This window comes from Triticum dicoccoides, chromosome 7B (genome assembly GCF_002162155.2).
Source record: "Triticum dicoccoides isolate Atlit2015 ecotype Zavitan chromosome 7B, WEW_v2.0, whole genome shotgun sequence".
Taxonomy (NCBI): domain Eukaryota; kingdom Viridiplantae; phylum Streptophyta; class Magnoliopsida; order Poales; family Poaceae; genus Triticum; species Triticum dicoccoides.
In genome coordinates, this window is record NC_041393.1 from 69,832,963 (window position 1) to 69,853,399 (window position 20,437).

Here is a 20,437-nt window from a genome sequence, read left to right on the forward strand (position 1 = left end):
AGGTGGAAGGGTAAATCTGGAAAGTGAGAAAAAATTATAGCGTTGCGAAATTTGTACTGGCATTGCCCAGCGACAATTATTTCGAAACGGAGGGAGTAGCTCATTGAGCTAATACTATTCCAAGACAAATATTTCAGGAAAGCTCAATGAATGGCATGGCATGGATGATGAAAGTGGATCCCTCAAAATATTAAGGATAAAAGGATTGGCTCAACTTCAAAAGCTCAAGACTCTACATTTTACATTTTAGTGATCCAAGATCACATTGAGTCTATAAGAAAAGTCAATACTATCAAGGAGGAATGAGGTGTTGCTTGATGAGCTTCTTGCTTCAAGTGCGTAGTGATATGCTCCAAAAACCCTCAACTACTTTCTCATATCCACATATGACCTAAACCTAAAGTCAAACTCGGCCCCACCGATTCTTTCTATCCGGCGCCACCGAGTTCAGATGTCATAGCCACTGCCACAAACCCTAGGCAAATCGGTCTCACCGATAGGGATCTCGGTCTCACCGAGATGGGATTATAATCTCTCTGTTTCCCTTCGTAACGTTTCGGTCTAACTGAAGTGAGCGATAGGTCCCACCGAGATTGCAATGTAAACTCTCTGTTTCCCTTTCGTAACATTTCGGTCTCACCGAAAAGAGCGAATCGGTCCCACCGAGTTTACTTGACCAACTCTCTGGTTAGCTAATTACCAAAATCGGTCTCACCGAGTTTGTGTAATCGGTCTCACCGAGATTACGTTATGCCCTAACCCTAACCATATCGGTCCCACCGAGTTGCATGTCGGTCCCACCAAAATCACTAACGGTCACTAGGTTTACTGAATCGGTCAGACCGAGTTTGTTGATTCGGTCCCACCGAGATTGATAAATTGTGTATATTGGTTAGATTTTGTGTGGAGGCTATATATACCCCTCCACCTCTTCTTCATTCGTGGAGAGAGCCATCAGAACAAACCTACACTTCCAACTTACCATTTCTGAGAGAGAACTACCTACTCATGTGTTGAGGCCAAGATATTCCATTCCTACCATATGAATCTTGATCTCTAGCCTTCCCCAAGTTGCTTTCCACTCAAATCTTCTTTCCACCAGATCCAAATCCTGTGAGAGAGAGTTGAGTGTTGGGGAGACTATCATTTGAAGCACAAGAGCAAGGAGTTCATCATCAACGCACCATTTGTTACTTCTTTGAGAGTGGTGTCTCCTAGATTGGCTAGGTGTCACTTGGGAGCCTCCGACAAGATTGTGGAGTTGAACCAAGGAGTTTGTAAGGGCAAGGAGATCGCCTAGTTCGTGAAGATCTACCGCTAGTGAGTCAAGTCCTTCATGGGCGATGACCATGGTGGGATAGACAAGGTTGCTTCTTCGTGGACCCTTCTTGGGTGGAGCCCTCCGTGGACTCGCGCAATCGTTACCCTTCGTGGGTTGAAGTCTCCATCAACATGGATGTACGATAGCACCACTTATTGAAACCACGACAAAAACATCCGTGTCTCCAATTGCATTTGAATTCTCCAAACCCTTACCTTTACATTCTTGCAAGTTGCATGCTTTACTTTCGGCTGCTCATACACTCTTTGCATGCTTGCTTGAATTGTGTGAAGATTGCTTGACTTGTGCTAAATTAGTTAAAATTTGCCAAAGACTAAAATTGGGAAAATGTTAAGTTTTTAATTGATCAAGTAGTCTAATCACCCCCCCCCCCTCTAGACATACTTCAAGGTCCTACATACATTAACAAAAAAATGCGTGACAAACATAATTCGACATAAATATTGATCATCAAATAATAATGCCGGGCAGTCAAACATTCCGCATTCCTGTCACACAGGGTTTGCACAAGATGGAAGAAAAGACAGCCCTTTTGAACATAATGACTTTTGTGTTCTTTACTATCCTACTCTCGAATTAGGGAGTAGGATAGTAAAGAACTCGAAAGACATTATGTTGTGAATGGTTCTCTTTTCCTTCATCGTAGCGAATCCAATATGTGTTAGGAATGGAGGATGATTGACTTCGACATTAAGCTTCTATCCGTTGAAGCTTGGCTTGTTGTTATTTCTTCTTCCATCATATGACAACCGCTATGTGTTCAAAATAGAGAATGTCTAATGTCGGTAAGTCAAACATTCTGCATTCCTGTCACACAGGGATTTGCCGAAGATGGAATAAAAGACAACCATTTTGAACATAACGACATTCGAGTCCTTCAGGATCCTAATACCTAATTTTAGACTAGGATAGTGAAGAACTCAAAAGCCATTATGTTTTCAATGGTTCTCTTCTTCCATCATAGTGAAATTGCTATGTGTTAGGAATAGAGAATGATTGACTTCAACATTAAGCTTCTGTCCATCGGCTAATCGTTGTTTCTTCTTATGTCGTAAGCAAACGCTCTCATTTTAGATGGATCGAGTATGATCATGACGACTCGAAATAATTAAACACAAGTCACACAACAATGTTCGAAACAACATACTAATTAAGTTCACAACAATCATACAAGTAGCAAAGGATCTGATGTGTGGACACATTGGCTCTCTGCCGACTCCATCAAGGGGTTGCCGCAGTCCCGACCGTGGCAAGGGTGGCTATCAAGGTATCTACAGCTGCACAAGCTCTCTCGGCTGAAGCAGCCACCCTCTCGGCCGCTGCACAAGCATTGTCCTTGTAGGCGGCCGGCCTCTCGGCCGCTGCACGAGCTCCCTTCTCGCAGGCTGCTGTCCTCTCGGCTGTTGCAAGAGCGCTCTCCTCGCAGGCAGTCGCCCTCTCAGCCGCTGCCTCCGCTCTCTCGACAGCTGCATGAGCTCTCTCCTGTGAGGCCAGCACCTTCCGTGCCGCTCCAACCACCCTATCGGCGGCCTCGGTCTCCCTAACAAGGCGTCTCCAAGTCCCCATCTTTGTCGTCGAATAGTGAACACGCAGACCTAACCTAACATGAAGAAAAAACACATTGAATTTAGAATGAAAAAGTCCGCACACAGACATACCTGCATATGGGTTGACTTTCAGTATGTCGAGACTCTCTTCAACAGCTGTTATCTCTCAAATGGTACTATTTAGTTTTCACGTCAGATGTGTCGTATTCGATGATCCATTTAATGTGGGTGTTCTAACCCTTTAAGTGTGCAGCCGATGGTTCCGGCCTGACGAAGATGTATGTTGTGCCCGGCGCAAGCACCTAGATTGCCCTGAGAAAAGGACATGGAGTATTTGATCCCGAGCTCATATGCTCCCGCATGAACAGTAAAATCGAAAAAATTCAAAAAAAATCTGTTTTCTTTTGTGATGAACATTGATAAATTTTCTAACTGCGTGCAAAATTTTAGGTTGAAAGGACATTCGTGGGGGTCTGGGCAAAAAAACAATGGTCCAAAAAGACTGTTGTTGGAAGCATTTTGGAGCATCAATTTTGTTTATTTTTACCCAGACCTTCACGAATGTCATTCCGACATGAAATTTTGCATGCAGTTAGAACATTCATCAATGTTCATCACAAAAAATATTCATATTTGTTTGATTTTTTTATTTTACTGTTCATGCAGGAGCATATGAGCCCGGGATCAAAAGAGCACTTTCGCTGAGTAAATAAAAAATCAATCGGCAGATGACGCCAACCAAAATCAAAGTCCCTCCAGGATCCTCAGCAAGCCCGCAGACTGATTTCTCCATTGCTGACATTCAATTAGGGCATGGGCACGGCCTAGTGCGGCAGCACCAATCCCGACCCTGAATGAACATAAAAGTATTCTTGCAAAGTTATTTACTACAGAAAATAGAGTATTCCAACTTGAGCTAATGCCCCAAAATATTTGAATGAAGTGGAGAGGAATTCTTAAAACAGTTTTGCTAAAGCACATCTAGATGTGCAATAAGTATTGCACATCTAAGTCCTATGTCATTCTTCTTAAATTTTTTGGAGGATTCAGTCTCACGCAGAAAAAGATTCCGAGTATTCCGGTACTCCATATTTTCCATGGAAATCAATGAATCAAAAAAAAGATCCCCACCCATCAGTTTTTTTTAGTGCCCCACTCATCCGTTTAGTAGTGACCATGAACCGTGTTTTTCGATATAAAGCATGCTTTTATTAATTCAAATGTAGCACGAAGAGGAGAAGACAAATTATAGGAACCAAGAGTGCTCAGATTCTTCTTCTGCTAAAGACTTCAGCCGCAACCTGTAACAGCAGTTTTGCTCAGTTGGACCGCAGTACGCGCAGTCCTCGTCTGTGTAAAAAGCTGACAAAAATTCAAGCCAATGAGCCGCTTGAGCTATACCATCTTTGATCTTTAGCTGCCACATTTCATTTTATCTATATTGGTCAGTCGTAAGCAAGCACGGTCTTGGCGGAAATCCTGGCTGGCCAGTTCTTCCTGTTGAAATAGACTGTCTACGGACTGTTTCATTGACACTATTCTGCTAAGAACGAAAGGCCTAAGCAAGCTTGACTTTGAAAGATACTCCCTCCGTTTGAAAATACTTGTCATCAAAATGAATAAAAGAGGATGTATCTAGATGTATTTTAGTTCTAGATACATCATTTTTTGTCCATTTTGATGACAAGTATTTTCGGACGGAGGGAGTACGTATCTAGCAAAGAACGATCCTGCTGTTGCTCCGAGGATGAAATTGATCAAAAAAATCGCTGAAAGATACCCATGAAGATCCGAGCTCGTCAGAAAATCTAGAGGATGCAAGATAATTAAATTGGAGCACCCACAAGGAATTGGCGTACTCTCTCCAGTCTCCATCTCACTGCAACTGTCCCTGTCTGTGAGAGAAGCCGTTTCTTTTCTTCTTCTTTTTTTTTGAACTTTTCTTTTCTTCTTCTTCTGCGGGGGTGAATGACTCGATTTTTTTTTTCAAAAAAGGTGACTCCCCGACCTCTGCATCGGAAGCGATGCATACAGCCACATTTATAAATAAAAAAGGTTCAACAATGTCTTATAGTCGTGAAACAAAATAGATGCAAGCTCACAAAGAACCTCAACGCCAAAACAAGAAAAGGCCTTAAAGCCACAACCGGCTGGCAAAATAAAGATAGGAAAACTAATCGCCTATCCTATTACATGACCGCCATACAAACCGGTTGAAGATATCCCGCGCTATAATCTCCCACCGGACAGATCCAGTAACCAAACGCTCCCTGGCCTCTATCGGAGTGAGTAAGGACCACATACGGATCAGCGTCGTAGCACGGAATACAACCTGCAAAAAATGAATAGTAGTCATTTTGTTAAAAGCCAAATCATTTCTGCAGATCCAAATTGCCCATAACAACGCACAAGCTCCTACACGAATGTGTCTAGCTGTATCGGACTCTATCCCATCCAGCCACGTTCCAAATAACGAACCGACCGAACTCGGAGGAGTAATGTTAAAGGCAATTTGCACGGTGCGCCACAGAATTGTCGCCAACGGGCACTCAAAGAAGAGATGCTTAATGGTCTCGCCCCGATCACAGAAACTACACCTAGTAGATCCTGTCCAATTGCGCTTAACCAAGTTGTCCTTTGTTAAAATAACCTGTTTATGGACAAACCACATAAACACTTTAATTTTCAAAGGAACTCGATGAAGGTACATATATCTTTTTTCAAAAAAACAACTTGACAAGTAAGCTGAGCAAAGAAAGCTTGAAACTGTGTAACAATTAAGAACTACTGTATTAAGGTAATGCACTCGTGCTTGTATTTCAAAGTACAGATATCCGTTCCCAGATCAGCTAAGCAGCTAATTAAAGAACCAAACTTAGCATTCTCCTGTCAGTCTGTTACGTGAGCATACTTCTCTAACTTTGACTATTATGGATATTATTACAGAAAAACATCATTGATTAAATGAAAGCAGTACCGTTAATTTTTTCTTTCTCAACAAATTCGGTACTGATAAGTTCATCTGAAAGTTGAGATTTCTTCACCAAGACCATGTATATATGTTGGAGATTATGGTTTTGTCTGAACCATCAACTGTCTATAAAGGACACGTAACAAAAACTGTCCATAAAGGAGCTGGAGAACCAGTACATCATTGCTTCAAGACGATATCATAAATAATGTCAATCTGAACAGACAAATGTGCCTTGCAAAAAAACAAAAAAAAAACAGACAAGTGTCAAAAACGCTCTTAAAGTGTCAAAAACGTCCTTATATTATAGGACGGAGGGAGTATATCTTTAATACGCAAAAGAGATAGGGAAGAATACGACTGTTTATATCCAATTCAAGTTGTGGAATGCAGCGTGGCTTTAATAGCAACAGAAGCATTCTCCTGGTAGGCTGAAGCACACATGTAAAGTCATATACTACATATGTAATACTGCCTCCATTCAGTTTACAGGCAACGTTCCATAAAACATGAACTTCCCCAACTTCGGACATTCAGGGTTGTAAAATGCAAGCAATACCATTAGAATGTTATTTACAAAAGTTGAGGACTGTACCTGTATAAACCACCATCTATTTACAAATGAAATTACAGAACTTCTAGTACATTGGTACTACTTTCAAAACATAAGTATATTGTCTAAAGAGAATATGCACACTGAACAACTACCTCTTATTTCCAAGAGAGCGGGGAAGAGAGGAAAAAACTAGTCCTATATAGTCCAAGGTATGGGATGCAGCATCACTTCAATGACGAGGGAAGTACTCATGAGCATCTGGCGCTTCCCTTCACCTTAGACATTGCGCATCTCAATCTGAATGTGTCCTGCAGGGACAGGGGCACCATGCATGCCATTCTGCTGCACTGGTTCAGGCTCTGCGTCCCCAGCATTTTCGCCACTCAGATGGACACCTCCGGAATTATTATTGCCAGCTTCATGGACGGGTTGTTGATCAGGGCTGGGGTTGCCACCTATGCCATTCTGCAACAGACGTGACTCATCGTCGGTGCCACTGTAGCTGACACTTTCCACATCAGCCTTTCTCAACTCAGTGCATTTGGCATAGATCAACCCCATAATGCTTATCAGCAGCATGAGAGTTGAAATGGATCCCGTGATGACGAAGAGACCAGAGAAACTTTGGAAAGTGAGAGGCGCGGAGTCAGTGTCAGAGACCATGCTAGCACCCATCGGAGGTGAAGCAGTGCCGAACCATTTTGTTTCGATTCGTGAGCCCTCATCCCCTGCTGCTAGGTCCAGGATGGCAGTCGAAAGATTATGCACTAGCGGAGAACCTAGACGGAACACCTGAAGATAAGAACAAGATGTCAGCACATACATTTTATATCTAGATTGCAGCATAGCGCTGCAAAAACAAATCAGAAATACCAACACATTAGGTTGAGTAGCTTACAAAACCAAATCCAGGAGTCTTGTATATGCACCCGAGCATCCTAAAATCATTTCCGTACCGATTGTCTGAGAGGAAAGAAGTTAAATAGGGGATCTCATCGACGATAGCCGACACCCCACCATTCTTGGATCCGTTCTTCAAAGCTTCAGCATATTGTTCTTTCGTCTTGTAGCTCCTTAACCTGTTTTCACTGATGTTATGATTCAGCAAGAAGGATCGCACAAATGAATCATCTTGGTATCCTACAAAGTCACCGCTGTGCCGGAGCTGGTCAAAATTTGTCACCCAAGGACGGAGCCTCTTTGCAGTCAGAATGGATGACAGACTTGCAGTGTAGCTCTGGACAAGAACCAGCACTACAAAGCACCATATCACCACAACAATTTTTGACAAGGGGCTTCTAATAGTATGACCTGTGCATGAGATAACCAAGAGATTGTAATCTTATAACTGTGTTCGTACATCAAAACATTTATTATAATGCATGAAATATTGTCAGGAAGTTTAAGCTTGAAGTTGACCATGAGAAAATGTCAAAGTGGAGAAAACGAAGTAGAGGGCGGTGCTACACTGTCTCAAACTTGATCCTTGGTACTCCTGATTTCTTGGTAGTTCAATCATCCACACGACAAAGCCAGTATAGAAGAAGAAGACCATGGTTGCAAACCAAAGCTTCCCGTTTAGTGGCTTTACGAATGTCCAACAGATTGTATTCGGTTCATCCTCGGCAAGCACAAGCATAGACACACCAGACTGTGTGTATGGCATTGTAAAGTCGGTGGTGGTGACTCTTTCCGCCGTTATGGTCACATCGCCTACTGCACTATCATATACCTGTTTATCCATCAGAAATTTAGCAGAGATTAAAAGGTATTTACGTAGAAGAAATTGTAGTGTTAAGTGTTAACACATCAATACTCGTAAAAACAATAAGATGAAAGTGGTGTAGTAGTAAGCCTTACCCCCAATGACACGCTGGCTACTAGCTCATCGTAAGTACCATTGAAGGAAGAAAATGTATAGCAAGGACGAGGATGTAGATTCCTCATAGCTGCCTTGAAGAGATCAATGCTGTAGCCGGTGATATTTTCTTTCTTGGAGATAGGATCTTTAACAACACTCACAAAAACTTGAAAGCCTAGTTTCAGCGGCACAGCTATAATCAGCCCTGCCTTGCTTCTGCAACTCTTACTTGATTTTCGTGCATCTAGTTTTCTTCTGTATTTTCTATCGGTTTCTGGATTAGGAAAGGTTATGTTGTCACTTCCAAGTGTAAAGCCAAACTTGGCATAGCCTCCAGGAGCTGTTACAGGATCTTCCAGCCAGAAGGCACACGATGCGGGGAAAATAATGCTAGAGAAGGAGATAACCGGAATGTGGTTGCGGTGGCGGCGCAGGTGTGTGGCGTGATCGGCTTTGGTCAGTACCTCAGGGCCCCATATGATGGCTTCCACTTGCCCATTCTTGATCAGGTCATTGGCTGCAAAACAAATACACATCACAGAATTAGCTGAGCAAATAGCATGATCTTGGAACAATCAGGCAAACAAATAAGTCTAATGTTGCATTATTAAAAAAAATGCATTATTCACTGCAGTTTCACATCTAAGTAAGGGACTAGAGGTGTGCGGTGCATCCGCATCACCCTGATTTCCTAAATCCGGCACATAAACAAAAGAACTGTGAAAGAAATTTCGGCCCTGCCGCTCTGTACCTTGTGGGCGAGAGAGAAGGAGGCATTGGCGATAGCAGCAGGGAGGATGGAGGCCATGGCGACCCGCTGGCTGGGTCAACAGAGGTCAGAGGGATGGTAGTAGGGCGGCAGGCGGAGGAAGGGCTCCGATTCGGGCGGGGGCGGCGCGTCGGAACATTGAGGCGATGGCCTGGTGAGGACACCGCCGGTGATGGGGGTTATGGCGGCTGGACGGCGTGCGTTGCTTCGCGAGGAGACCGCGGCTGCTGAAGCCGTCTGGCCCTGGAGCCAGCTGCGTTGAGTGGGCCAACCCGACCAGCATGCGCCACCCGTCGTCACCTCGCCTGCAATCGGCTTGTTTTATACGAGTACTAAACTGAGCGCTGAGCAAGTTTAACGAGTGAATTATAACATCAAGAATAGGTTGATGTAGGGACGATACTCCCTCCGTCCGAAAATAATTATCATCAAAATGAATAAAAAGGAATGTATCTAGATGTATTTTAGTTGTAAATACATCTCCTTTTATCCATTTTGATGACAAGTATTTCGGACAGAGGGGTATAAGTCTTTTTAGACATTTCAAACGGATTACACCATACAAATGTATCTAGACATATTCTAGAGTGTAGATTCACTCATTTTGCTGTACGTAGTCAGTTGTTGGAATCTTTAAAACGATATACTCCCTCCGTCCAGAAATACTTGTCTTGGAAATGGATAAAATGGATGCATCTATAACTAAAATAAGTCTAGATACATCCATTTTTAGGATAAGTATTTCCAGACGAAAGAAGTAGTATATTTGGGAACGGAGGGAGTACATTTGCCACAAATGGAATGAACCAACTAGCCTAAAACCTATTTGTCACTCTCTGCGTCAATTCAAATTGTCGAGGAAACTCGGTAGGGAGCAAACGGAGTGAGCAAATGTGATGCCCTAATTAGCTGGTTTGCTATTTTACAGTCGAATGTTTTGCAATTCATCATCATTCAAATCGGTGTCCCTTCATTCTTGCGAGGAGATTTGTGTTGGTTTATGTTTTTGTTCGGCCTCATTCCCGGGTCTGGGTTTTTTGTCAGGTGCGGTTTTCTCTCTGGCCGTTACCGGCCCGACTCTGTTTGGCTTTTGTCCTGTTTGAATTTGTGGGGCAGCTCGAGCAGCGCTGGAGCGGCTCAGCAGAGGTGGCGATTCTTCTCGTCCATGACGATTTCGAGATCTTCCGCCACTTGACCTTGATTTCTCTTCCCTTTCTCTTTGATCCCTGCCTGTCGCGGTTGGTTGTTCCTCCCTCTCGCCCTCTCGTGTGTGCTTTTTGCTTCTCACTACTAGAAAAACGGCTATATCTAATATGGACATTAATGGCACATCATGTATGTGGTGCGCCACTGCTATATAGCAGTGGCGCACCAGATACAGGTACGCCATTATTGTCACATTACTAATGGCGCACCTGGTGTGTGGTGCGTCATTACTAGTTAAAAAAAGATTAAAAAATATATTAACAGTGGCGCATCAGAGGATAGTGCGTCATTATTGGCCACATTACTAATGGCGCACCTGGTGTGTGGTGCGCCATTACTAGTTTTGAAAAAAAGATAAAAAAAATATTAGCAGTGGCGCACCAGTGAATAGTGCGCCATTACTAACTAGTAATGGCGCACTATACACTGGTGTGCCACTGCTAACATTTTCACAAAATGCACCCCTCGGATCGTCTTTTCAGTTTCAAAAATAAAAATAAAAAATGATAGAAATGTCAAAAAAATAAAAGAAAATAAGATTCTCATGTGATATGTGGTCTAGTCATTAGCAAAATTTACAAACAAAAATTTTCGACTTTTTAGCAAAATCTCTCGAGAATTTGTAAAATGGGCATAACTTTTGCATACGAACTCCGATGAAAAAGTTTTTTATATGAAAATCATCTACTCAAAAAGTTATATCCAAATTCAACTGGGGGAACGCGTTGAAGATTTTTATAATCCCCAAAAACCTAACAGAAAAAAAGATACAGGGCTTTTAAGATCTAGAGGGGGGAAATGGAAAAAAATTCAAACTTAGTAGTGGCGCACCATTTGCTAGATGCGCCACTAGTAACAGAAAAAAAAATAGTTTCGAAATTTTTTTTTTGGAAAAAATGTTCAAAATATGATATGTAATATGAACGAAAGTTTGAAATATTTTTTCAAAATTTTATCACACTTATGAACATGAACAAAGTCCTAGACATCAAGGTTTAATAGGATTGACATGCTAGATATATCAATAAGTGCCTGTTAAGTGAGCTGGTGCTGGGGTTGGATAGAACTTTGAAGTTAAGTGTGCTTGGGTTGGAGTAGTGTGAGGATGGGTGACCTTTTGGGAAGTTTGACCACGGAGTGTGATTTGACTTGAGATTAAGCATATTGACTCAAGATTAAGCCATAGTGATTCGAGATTAAGAAAAAACAAAGGAAAAAAATTAAATTTTTTTAAAAAAAATCAGAAAAATATTGAAAAAAATTGTTAGTGATGGCGCACCAAAATATGGGCCATTACTAAAAATTACTAATGGCATGATAATAGTGTCGCACCTATAGTGCGCCATTAATGGCAAAAATAGGTGCGCCATTAACAGGCCTTTTTCTAATAGTGTCTGTTGGTTCCACATCTAGGTGAGTTCACCCTGATGTAGTTGTAGATGCAGCGGTTGTTTCTTTTGTCTCCTGTCCGCGGTTTGTCAGAGTTTTGTGGGATTTTGTAGATGCAGCGTTCGGGATTCTGTAGATGTATCTATAGATGTAGATGTAGCGTGCGGGATTCTATAGATTTACCTATAGATTTAGATGTAGCGTGCAGGATTCTGTAGATGTACCTGTAGGTGCAGGATTCCGCGGTTTGTTTCCTGCTCTCTTATGTTCTGATGCTCCCTGCTCATATATAGCTATTTTTAGTCCCTGAATTCTCTCCTGAAGATGTAGTTTTGAGATGTAGGTGTGCAGTTTCCCTTGTGCCATGTGTTTTTTACCCTAGGTTTTTGTCTGATTTTGTCTTCAAGCAAGCATGTAATTTCAGTCTAATTACAGTTTAATTTGTCCCAGCCTTTTCCGTGTAATTTACTCAGTACTTCAACTGTAATTTGTCATGGGGTTTGAGTGGATATACAATGTTATTATGAATGTAATTACAGTGTAATTTATCTCAGCATTTCAATGTAATTTGTCCCAGCCTTACAGTTTACCCAATGTTTCCAGTGTAATTTGAGTCTAGTTACAGTGTATTTTGTCCCAGTCTTACAGTGTAGTTTACTCAATATTTCGAGTGTACTTTTGAGTCTAATTATAGTGTAATTTGTCCTAGCTTTTCAGTGCAATTTACTCAATTTTTTTACTGTAAATTTTGTCGTATAATTTGAGTGGATTTACAGTGTTGTTTGAATGTATTTAGAGTGTAGTTTAAACCAGTATTACAGTGTAATATATCCACGGTGTAATTCATCACAGTACCCAATGTTTCCAGTGTAATTTGAGTCTAATTAGTGTATTTTGTCCCAGTCTGTAGTTTACTCAATTTTTCCAGTGTAATTTTTTAGTCTAATTACAGTGTAATTTGTCCTAGCTTTTCAGTGTAATTTACTCAATTTTTCGACTGTAATTTGGTCATATGATTTGAGTGGATTTACGGTCTTGTTTGAATGTATTTGCAGTGTAATTTATTCCAGTATTACAATGTAATTTGTCCCAGACTTAGAGGGTAATTTACCTAATATTTTTCCAATGTGATTTGTCATAGAACTTGAGTGGAGTTAGAGTGTAATTTTGAATGTAATTGCAGTGTAATCTATCCCAGCATTACAGTGTGTCCCAGCATTTAAGTGTTAAAGGATTTGAATGTAATTACAGTGTAATTTATCCCAACATTACAGTGTAGTTTACCCAATAATTCCAGTATGATTTGAGTGGATTTACGGTGTAATTGGTGCATAGTAATTTTGTCTATATTTTCAGTGTAATTAAGTCCAGTTTGCTCAATAATTTTCTTGCTTTCTATGTATTTATTTAGCTAGTTTTCACTGTACTTTGCTTGGTTCAGTACTGTAGGGCTTTTCTTCAGCAATTTTTCACTGTAATTTATATGATTCAGCACTGTAGTATAGTGGATTTTACCTTTTAATTGGATGATTTTTACCGTTACTTAACTTCTTTTCTTTTTTGTCCTCCTTGTGTTCTGTTTATAGGTTTTAATGGGTAGGCTACGGAAAGTCTTTCATCAGGATGTTCCATTAGTATCATCTATCGATATTGCAGATTTTGTGAGTGAACTTTTTGTGCCTAATGATTTTGCATAAGATGGTTCTTATCCTAACTCTCCGGTTGTTATTTATTTCTACTTCTCTTCTTTATTTTTATTTTCTTTTTGTCTTTTAGTTTGATTTAATTATTTTGGTCTTTCTTATTTTTTATTTTTGTTTTGTAGGAACTATCTGGTGATGAAGGAGGGTTCGACAAAGTTCTTTTGGCGTTCTATCCGAATCAAGTGTGTTTTGTGTTTTCTTGCACTTTTTAATAATTTTGATTTTTGATATTTCCTTTTGGCTGACCCTTGTGTTTTTGTCATTTCAGAAAGTAAAATGCTTGAAGAGGAAATTATCATCTGCTTCTAGGAGGAATGTGGTTAGTTCCCCATAACTGTTAATTTGTTGTGTAATTCACGTTCTCAGAGAATGTTAATGTGCTTGTAGATGATATTTCCTGTAGTAGTTTGTTCTATATTTTAGCTTCCTGGCATGTAATGTTTCTATTTGTTTGTTACTTTTTAGTGATGTAGGTACTTATGATTTTTCTTATTTCTATGGTGTTCTAGTTGCTGTATTCGTATTTTTCCCATATGTGTTTCACTTTTGTAATTATATCAGTTTTCTTCAAAGTTACACTGGAATTTCCTGGCATTTACACTGGAAATTTCTTGGATACTTACAGTGTAATTATATCAGTTTTTTAGAAGTCTAATTTACACTGGAATTTCCTGGGATTTACAGTGTAAATTAATAGGTAGGAGTACTTACAGTGTAATAAATACAACAATTTTTACAAGCCTAATTTACATAGTGATTTACACTGGGATTTCCTAGGATTTACACTGGAAATTACTAGGTACCTACAGTGTAAATACAACATATTTCAGAGTAGACAACAATTTTTCTGTAATTTCAGAGTTTTACATTTTTCTAGTGATCAGCATAGTCTCCTGTTGTCTCCGAGTTTCCTTTTGTAAGTAGTTTCTCTAATGTAATAGGTGAAGCAGGATCAAGGGATGAAAAATTGGTGAACCTGATGAAGGGGATCAAGATTATTTGCAGTAGGAATTTGTTAAGAGTGTTCCTGGCCTGTGAATCCGGTGATCCTCCTTGTTCCTGTCCAGGTACCTCCCCACACCTTCTCCCATGGCTATAAGATTCTGGATCTGCCGTGGTACTGTTCTTTCATCTTCCTCTCCCGCTTCTCCCATGGCGGCGTCTCTATTTTAGGGTGTGCTAGGTGAGATCTGTCCAGGGAGAAATATATGTGTAGGGCTGGGATTTTTTCAGGGGTTTGGCCCTTGCGTGAGACGCAAGTTCAAGGACAGATGTGCGTTCTGTTTTGTGTTCAAGTGCCGGGTTGTGGTCCTGGTTGTGTTTATTCGGGTTTATTTCCTGACCCGTTTACTTTTGAAATAGAGCTACATACATTTCGGACGGGGGTTGGTTTTGGACATACAAGTGGCATCTCCTTATTAGTCTGAATTTTGAATGTTTTCCAATTGTAAAACAGTCAAACGCTAAATAGACACTCCCTTCTGTTTTGGGAAGGTTCTAGCCCTCGTTTTCTCGGTTTAAGGTTTCTAGAAGCTTTTGTTTTGGCTTATCCTTTTCTCGGTTTAAAGTTTCTAGAAGCTTTTGTTTTGGCTTATTCTTCTTCTACTCCCTCCGTCCCAAAACAAGTGTCTCATCCTTAATTACAACTTTGTACTAAAATTAGTATAAAGTCGAGACACTTATTTTGGGACGGAGAGAGTATTATTTTTCTCGACTTGTCTTACAGGTTTTTTTTTCTGTTTATGTTTTTTAATTTCGCAAATTTAAAATAATGTTCATGTTTTTCCAAAAAAAACATGTTATTTTTTTTAGAAAAATGGTCTATAATTTTAAAATATGTTCAAAAAAAGTAAACTATTTTTGGATCTTTTAAATATTAAATTTCTAAATAAGTAAATATTAATTTGTTTTCTGGAAAACATAAATAGAGAACCAATTTTTAACTAGTAGGACAAAAAAAAGGAGATGCAATTACAGCACTGAACTATAAAGGCCCGGCCCGCCTTAACGAGCTCTTGTCAACAGTTTGACACAGTTAGCATCAAATAGAATACCCAGGTTAAAAAAAGGTAATATGTGATAATTCAATTCCATGCCTGGCCTCATCTGCATCCGTTGAATAGTAAAATAAAAAATAGCACAAAATTTCACAAATCAAATAAAAAATTGCCATCCAACATGCTCAAATCAATGATGTCAATTTTGGGGTGTTGGACATTCGAGGTGCTCGTGGGGAAAAAAGACAAATCAGCTCCGAAAAGTGTTTTCTTCAATTGTTTCTCAAACACCTGAAATTTGTCTTCTCCGCCACGAGCTCCTCATATGTCCAACTTTCAGAAAAGTTTGCATGGACTTCATGCACAGGAGCATCTTACATGTAAAAAAATATATTTTATTTTATTTATTTCACTTTTTTCACGATTTTACTGTTCATCCATAGGCACTTCTGTGCCCGGGTGTAGATTAGCCACGTCCGGTAATACAGTAATACTCCTGCACCTTTACACTAATGCCCTTTCCTGGAAGTGCATTTGCCATAGAAAACAAGTGCGTGTATTCACTAATTTAAATAATAGCATGATATAGCGTTTGATTCACGTCTCGCTAAATTAAATTAGTGCATAATCATTCGCTATAGCGGATTTTAAGGGTTGGGTCATTTTTGTCATAGCACGCTTTTTTTCCTTGATATTCAATGTACTTGTACATTATGCTAAAATTTGAGCTCAAGTAAAGCGATAATACAGTGGTGATCTAGGCCCAGTTCTTTTGGCCGATTCTCTCAGAATCTTGAGAATCGACCTTTCACCATCTTCTTTCAGAATCTTGAACCCATATTTTTCTACAATCCTAACTAGTAGATAAACTAGCTAAGATTATAAAAATATATATAACCAGCCTGGATTGTATAAAAAAATAGAACGTCGATAAGTGCCACACGTGTAGGCGTTAGGAAGTCTGCCCACACATTTTGTGTGGTGCATAAAAGAAACAGCCCACACACCTACGTGTGGGCAAAATAAGTAATGCCACACATTTCTTTTTTTTCTTCCCGATCCCTCTCACACGCGTGCGTGTGGGCGAAGTTGATAACGCCCACACGCATGTATGTCAGGCCTCGTACCTCCTGGTCCTGCACGCCATGCGTGACAGTCACCGCGCGCCCACAGTTGCCATGGTCCAGACCCTCGTCCATGTTCGTTTAACTGCAGTTGCCATGTCGCTGAACTACGGTTGCCATGTCGGACAACTGCAGTTGCCATGGTTGCTCAACTGCAGTTGCCATGTATGGTCTGGTCTAATATAGTTGCCATGATTTCAAAACTTTAGGAGTTTCCACATACTAACACTAGGCAGTTGAGAGAGTTGCCATGTGCTCACAAGCATGCTAGGGCAGTTGCCATGTAAAAGGAAGAGTTGCCATCTGCTTACGTGCGCGTTAGGGCAGTTGTCATGTATGTGCACGTTAGGACAGTTGCCATGTACCATGCAAAAACAGATGGCAACTCGGTAAAAGAGAGTTGTCATCTGCTTACTTACGTGCACACTAAGCAGTTGCCGTGTATCCTGCAAAACACATGGCAACTCGGGTAAAAAAAAGAGTTGCCACCTTCTTATAAAGCACACTAGGGGCAGTTGCCATGTGCACGGCAAAACACATGGCAACTAGCAGTTTGGGTGTGGAAGAGGAGACGGGTGTGTGGGTGAGATGGCAAATGCCACACACTAGCCCTTGTGCATGCGTGCAAAGTGGCATTTGGGCGAACTGCATCTCGCCCACATACCAGCCCCTCCCGTATGGTGAAACTGCCGTGTGGGTGACCGGGTGAACGTCCACACACCAGGCCAGTCCTACATGGCACTAAAAACATGCCAAGATTCGTACGCTTACGAACGGACGCGGATCCACGCGTGTGGGCGAGATGCAAACGTCCACACGTGTGGATGTTAACATTTCCTAAAAAATATGGGTTCAAGATTCTGAAAAAAGCTAGGAAAGACCCGATTATCAAGATTATGTGAGAATCGGCCAAAAGAACTGGCCCCTAGTTTGAAGTGAAGAGGGGTACAGAGATTATTTATCTTCGATGTTCATTTACCAGCGTGTGCGGCCACGGCAAGATCCCCACGCGAGTCTCGTACGAGCAGCTCGATCCGCGCGGCGCCGGAGTTGGGGCGAGCGCCCTCGAAGTCGTCCAACGCCGTGGAAATGCAAGCGCGCATCTCCCTCCCCGCGTCGCTCGTCAGGTCCAGCACCACGCCGACCTGCACCGGCGCCGCCGCTGACATCGATGCAGCGGAGACGGCGCAGCTCCAGAGCATGAGCAAAGAGACGAGCGCGAGGGAGCACCTTGCTGCCGGCCACTCCATGGGAGCGCACGGTTGGATTCTCAGTACTTTTTTTTATGAAAGGGGTCACCCCCACGATTCTCAGTACTAAGTTCGGTGTAATCTACTTGCTGATCGGACGAGTAGGTGTAGCGAGTACGTCGATAAGTGATAAATGTACCGCGTATATATACCTACTGCTCGCTGTATACGTATGTTGACGTGTACCGCGTCACGAGCGACCGTGCGATACAGTGGCAGGGATTGAGAAAAAGGATTTCCCCCGCTTTATATTATAAAGCAAAACTCCGATACATTCAGCACGCTGGGCCGCAGCACAGATAAGCCCAAAAGAAAACAAAAGAAAATGAAAGAGAAAAGAATGCCGACACCGGCAGATCAACGACGAAAGGAAGACCGGCAACCGTTGCACCCTCCGACGAAGTGCCACCGTGCTCCCAGCATCTCGAAGCGCCTCACACCAAGCAACACCTTCAAGAAGGAATGCAACGACGCCGCCGCTATTGCCCGAACAAGTTTTAGGGTTTCCCCTGGTACGCGAGGGATGGTGGGGAAGAGATATATCCGACGCCCCTCAGGAGGGTCCAATGGCGCCCGCAAGCGTCACCGCGTCGGTGCCGGACAAGCCGACAAGGATTTCTTCCGATCCACAACCACCACCATCACCCGAGGCACTTCGAGATGCACCACCACAACAGCCGCCCACCAGCCTGTGCCACCATGGTTACCGGACACCCCCGCCGCCTCTCTGGAGCTGCCGACACAAGGCCTAGCTCGGGCAAGGAGACCCCGGCCACAGGAGCGAGCACAACTCGGACGGGGGGAGGGGACAACCTCCACCGCCGCAGCGGAGCCGACCGGACGCGGCGAGGAGGACTTGCCGGGCCTCGACGGCCCGGCCGGGTCCACTTGGACCCGGACAATCCTGTCGCCACGCTGCAGCTCGCCGACCGACGAAATCCTCACCACCCAAGACCGCCGCCACCATGCCATCACCAGGAAACGACGCCGCGGAACATCGAGCCATCGGCCCACCCAAACCCAGATGGGGCCCAAAAGGGCCCAGATCTGGGCTTGGCGGGCGCCGCCAGCCACCAGCGCCACCATGCCACCCCACGGCCAACGGCCGCACCGCCGCGTCAAGCACCACCGAGGCACGCGGCATCACCGCCGACGAGCCACACCGACGCCGGCCGAGGAGCACCGCCGCTAGCCCCCACCGGCCGGGCATGGGGGGCCGCGCACGGGGAAGGGCAGGCCCGCCGCCGCCAGCACCACGCGGCCGATACTCGGCGGCGCACGCTGGCGGCGGCGGGAGGAAGGAGATGCGAGGAGAGAGCCTGGAGGGGAGTGGCGGAAGGGCCCCCGGCCGCCTCGCCCGGGGAGGCGACGTGGGGGGTACGTGGAAGGGGGAGGGGCGTGGGGAGGGGTGGGGGAGATACGCGTCTGTAAAGTAGTGGTCTACAGTGGCAGGGATTGCCGGCCGGTGACGAAATTTCCTTTTTTTCGAGAAGGAGGATGACCCCCGGCCTTTGCATCTGGAAAATGCATACGACCACTTTATTAATTATTCTCGAGGACCTTACAAAGTATTACAAACAATATACCTGAATCCACCATCTTGGCAACATATGCCGCTACTCTTATCCATATGATGAAGGGATACTAGCTGGGCCACTACCCAAACCACTCACCTAAACCTAACATCAAAAGCCGGAAGCCCCAGCCGAGCCATATACCGGATCTGGGGCACAATTGGGTCAGACACACTCTTATGTCGTCGCAACCATCTTCCATAGGCCCGTCTTCAGATTATATTGAGTCTTCTAACTTGTGTAGGCCACTCCGCCATTGACGTCACCATGACGCCAGATAGCTACCTCCTCCTGCGCGAGTCCATCTCCGCGCATCAGACGCCGAGCCTCCACAACGCCATGGTGACGATCTCCGCCGCCAAATGAGTGAGATGAAGTACCGCTCCACCATGGCATGTACAAGGTGAGGAAGGGCGAGGTCCCCACTGGAGACACGGCCGGAAGAGGAGCACCGCAGCCACGAGACATACTGCCCGGAGCTGCGACACGGTAGATCAGACGGGCCACCACCAGGAACCAGACAAACTCGCCATGCATGCCCAGCATCCCCATGCCCAAGTCGGCGCCTCCAAGAAGGTGACGACGTTGTGGCGCCACCGCCGCTTAGCCACCGGGGCTAGGGTTTTCACCCGGGCGCAGGGGAAGGGAGGAGATAGGGGAGGTTAAGCCTCGGCGCCGCCACCAAGGAGGGAATGGCGTCCGGGACGCCATCAACGCCGTGACCGCCACCGGCGGCCAAGGGTTTCCCCCGGCCAAGCACCCTGCCGCCACCTCCGAACCAGCCACAGCATCAGCAGGCGCGTGCATGCCGGATCCAGGTCGGCCGGAGGTCATGCATCACGAGCGGACCAAAACGCCTCAGATCTGACGAGGGGAGTACGGGGCCTCCCCCCGCCACGACCAGCGCCCACCAGGACCTCACTGCCCGCGCAGCCGAGGGGATCCGGCCTACCTCACTAACGAGCACTCCTCGCCGCCGGAGGAGCGCCGTCCGCACCAGCGAGGCCGCCGCCTCAGATCCGGGCCCTCACCACCGAAAGGGAGCGGCCAGAGGCCTCGCCGCCGCCCTCACAGGCAGCCGCGCGGGGGCCCCGGCGACCGCCTCCGGCAGCGGCGAGGAGGAGGGGAAGGGGGAGGTGGCGGCGCGA

The 20,437-nt window shown here is 44.0% G+C and overlaps 1 pseudogene; it reads right to left on the reverse strand.

The window, feature by feature from the left end:
• Positions 1-6,453: 6,453 nt before the first annotated feature.
• LOC119338625 lies at positions 6,454-17,715 on the reverse strand (annotated as a pseudogene).
• Between the last annotated feature and the right edge of the window lie 2,722 nt (positions 17,716-20,437).